Source organism: Tauraco erythrolophus, chromosome 5 (genome assembly GCF_009769465.1).
Source record: "Tauraco erythrolophus isolate bTauEry1 chromosome 5, bTauEry1.pri, whole genome shotgun sequence".
Taxonomy (NCBI): Eukaryota; Metazoa; Chordata; class Aves; order Musophagiformes; family Musophagidae; genus Tauraco; species Tauraco erythrolophus.
Window position 1 is genome coordinate 1,499,218 of NC_141469.1, and position 4,335 is coordinate 1,503,552.

The 4,335-nt window shown below is 46.1% G+C and overlaps 1 pseudogene; it reads right to left on the reverse strand.

Annotated features, from left to right (window-relative positions):
* Positions 1-1,555: 1,555 nt before the first annotated feature.
* On the reverse strand, positions 1,556-3,076 carry LOC147528663 (neuropeptide FF receptor 2-like; annotated as a pseudogene).
* Positions 3,077-4,335: the final 1,259 nt, after the last annotated feature.

Sequence of the window (4,335 nt, forward strand, 5' to 3'; positions counted from 1 at the left end):
CAAAGTTTCACTCCTATTTATTTCTCTAGCTGCAACAATGATTAATATCACAGAATTAACAAAAGGAACAACCAGAAAGGGGAACAAAGGAAAAGGGGAACAAATGGAACGTGACTGAAGATGTTTTCTTTTTGTCATTTGGGTAGGAACCAGCTGGCGTTCAAAACATCCAGGCAGAAGCAATATGAGCACCACCACAAGAAGACCTGGGAACTGGTGAGTACAGTTCAAATATTCAGACTGTATCTGTCATATTTCAGTTAATGAGAGTTACAGAATGACAGATTGACAATTTGAGAAGCAGGTTTATGCTTCACAGGAAAAGCTAAGAGAGCGGTACCAAGGACCCAGGCTGAAAAGAGTTGGGGCTGTTCAGCCTGGAGAAGAGGAGGCTCCGGGGTGACCTTATAGCGGTCTTCCAGTACCTCAAGGGGGCCTACAAGAAAGATGGGGAGAGGCTGTTCAGGAGGGCCAGTTGTGATAGGACAAGGGGTAATGGTTTTAAAATAGAGGGAGATAGATTCAGGTTGGATATCAGGAAAAAATTTTTTACCATGAGAGTTGTAGAACACTGGAACGGGTTGCCCAGAGAGGTGGTGGATGCTCCGTCCCTGGAGACGTTCAAGGCCAGGTTGGACGAGGCCCTGAGCAACCTGATCTAGTTGGAGATATCCCTGTTCCTTGCAGGGGGGTTGGACTAGATGACCTTTGAAGGTCCCTTCCAGCCCGAACCATTCTATGATTCTATGACCCGTTGCTGAACAAAGAGAAATTTATGTTAAATCAAGAAGTGAGTTTATTGGATTAGTCTTGCTTTTAGCAGAGGGCTTTTTTATAAATCTCCTTAGCAGGTATTTTGGTCTACAGATGAAATTATTGCTTAATGCAACAAGGGGGACACCCTGAGCCGCACTGGCTCGGATCTGCCCCGAGCTCCAAGAACTGAACCCCCAGGAAGGGGCACACGCTCAGAGCCCCGGCAAGTCTCGTGGTTCCCTGCTTTTTCCAGCTCCACAGCCTAGCTGGATGCTACAGACAGCAGTGATGTTTTTACTGCCTGATATAAGAAGGAAACTGTGAGTGTTAACCACAAGCAGCCTTACACACTGAAACATGACCATAAATATTGTCCAAGCAACCCTGTTTCAGCTGCTCGGAGAGATTGACGGAAAAAAATAAATGAACGTTCTCTTCTTCATCAGTGAGTATGTGGGGTAATCGTACCCGAGTCGATAGTCACAGCTGTCTCTTTCTCTTAGGTCCTAAAAAACACAAGGTAATCCCGTTTCTTTCACATCTTTGCCCCAGCCCAGTTCAGGAGCAGTGAGTCATCAGTGTCTGCAGGGGAGCTGCCGCTGATTTGAGCTGGTAACACCAAGGGCTGGATTTGGTTTCCTGCTCATATCAAACGTTTAGATATCGTGCAAGCTGGCTGTCTCCTTCGAAACAGAAACATCTTGATGTTTTGTCAGAAAGGGCTCATGGAGCGTGACTTTAACAACACAATAAACAAACTCCACTAGGCATAAATCACTTAGGCAGTTTGTAGCATGTTTCACTTAAGCCCATCATTGCAGGACTCTTCTAGATCCTCCATTCTCAAATCCTGCTGGTTATTCACCCAGTTTCCTTTCTTAACTGTCTTCCTTTCCTCCTTAACGCTTTGATGAGCTCGATGCAGGGGCGTCTGGTCGTTGGCAGCTGGCAGAATGGCATTGCTTTGGCCTCGCTGAGAACAGACCTCCCTGTGAACGACCTCCCTGGAGCAGAGCTGAAGTTTGAAGGCCACCTGAAAGCCTCGGCGAAAGTTTTCGTTAAAGAAACCGTAGATGACGGGGTTGATGCTGCTGTTGAAAAAGGCCAGCCAGTGAGCAAAGGGATAGATGTAAATGTTGATGATCTGCAGCTGGGTATCCGAAAGGTTGGCGTAGTCCGAGAGCATCATCAGAGTCCACAGGGGGAGCCAGGACAGGGTGAAAAGCAAAGTCACAATAATGAGCATTTTGATGACTTTTTGTTTCTTCTTAGACGCGCTGTGCCGCTGCTCCCGGCCGTGTTTTCCCACCGCGGGCATTGCTGTGTTGAAGAGGGCAATGCTTATCCTGGAATACATGATCACAATGAGCGAGAGGGGAGCCAGGTAGATGTTGGCAAACAGAACCGTCGTGTAGATCTTTCTCATTCCTGGGTTAGGCCAGTCCTCCCGGCACCAGTGTACGGGGCGGGTTTCGTTGCCGTAGCCAAGGATCACCCTGAAACGCTTCTCTTCTTGCACCTGCAGCATGACTGCGGAAGGAGACATCACTGCAACAGCCAGAATCCAGATGACCGCCACAACAGCAACTGCAGTGGAAACGGTCAGCTTCTGCTTGAACGGACAAACAACGCGTCGAAACCTGCGGCAAAGACACCAGGGGACGCGTGTGGAGAAGCTGGTTCAGGAATGCTTCATCAAACAGGCAAGCAGAGCGTACACAGGCTTGTTTTTTCAAAAGTAGAGATGGAATCATCTCCTCATCCTGCATCAACCCGTGGAGTTGCATTTAGTTGCTCCGTTTAAGAGCTGTATGGGTAAAAACGATCTTAAAAAAAAAAAATAAAAAATTAAGCTTGCTGTTAAAATGTCCTCATTTTGATCTGTCTCCGTATCAGCCTGCTGCTTCTGCTACGTCATTTAACCAAAGGAGGTACTGGTGCCTCTGCTCTCTAGATTAATAGCTTAATTAATAATGTTAATTAATAATTAAAAATTAACAATGTTGTCCAGGAGGGTGGTGGGCATGCAGAAGATTCCCACCAGTAAATCGCTGACAGCCAGGTTTAGGATGAAAAGGTTGGTGACTGTGCGCGTGTGTTTGCTCCTCAGGACGATAAAGCAAACGGCTCCGTTGCCAACCATGCAGAGCAGGAAGATCAGGAGGTAAGAGATGATGAAGACAGCTGCCACCGAAGGCTGGTGAATGTAGAAGTCCACGTAGGAGACGTTGTCTTCTCAGTAGAGGTACTTGTGTGTCCCGTTGTCGTTCAGCGCGTGAGGCCACTCGAATGAAGAGTTTGAGTCCATTTTCTTACTCATGTTGCCGTGTGCCTTAAAAGATATTTTGGAAAAGGTCATTTTACGATGCTTGAGATGGATCTGAAGAAACGTGACTAGTTTGGAGACACTGTGTGCTGAAATGGACTCAAAGCTGATGTGTACTCACCTCTCCACGGCTTATTTTGACAACTGATGTTCTGAGCCAGAACAGGGAGCTGGCTGAGCCACGACAATCAGTGGTTCAATTAAAGCTTTCCGAAGGGGCACAAACCGTCTGCCTGAACGTATCCAGATCCATCCCATTTCACTGAATATGAAATATCTTAGTGCATAGCTGCTGTTAGACCACGGTTGATTTTACTTCCCCACTTACTGGCTACACAGATCCGGAGACGAGCCTGCAAACTGGACGGACTACACTGGGTTTAAAACAAGCTGAAGCACAAAACAGCTGGATTCATTTCCCAGCTCTGCTACTCAATTCCCATGTGATCTTGGGGAACTCAGAACCTCTTCATGTTGTGGTTTTCCTCCTGTAAAATGTAATCATTTTCCCACATGTTTTTTTCACACTGTACAGTGAACTCTTCTGGTTTATATTTTATTGGATTCCTGGTGGCAAAAGCTACCAGCTTTTTCTAAGAGAGACTTGCTTCAAGTCTGAGCTTTCGTGATATTGCATCCTTTCAGCTCCAAGCTCCAAGTATCTGTGCCTGCTGGTTGTAGTAGTGATGCTCTTGCTGGTGTGATGGCTTGATGGAACCAGAAGAGTCAATTTGAGGCAGGTACCGAATTTGCATGCCCCAAACTTGCTTCCTTCCAAATTTAACTGAGATTAACTTTGTAGGCCAGAATCTGTTTTCTTGCCGTGTAGAGCCTGTAGTTGTACAAGACCCTGCACTGAAATTCTAAGTCAAATCTCAACTGTGACAAACTTCTGACATGTAAATCGTACAACTTAAACAGAAATGGTGTCAGTCTGCGTAACAGGCCAACGCTGGCATCTTGACATCTAGAGCTGACACTGGATAACTTCGTTTGGAAGCAGCATGTACATTTTTTTTCCACATTTCTGCTATCCATCAGATGGAGATGCCTGAAGAGGCAGAGGGATGGAGGTGCTACTGAATTAAAAGAACAGCAAAATTAATTGGTGGCAGGAGGCAGAAAATTAATGTATGGGTAGAGGTGCCTTTAGGACACTTACAAATCCCTTAGTGTAAATGGAATTTAAATTAAGGGACGAGTACCCAAATCCTGATTAGCTTGTATGTGAGGGAAGGAACGTGCCGGCTACC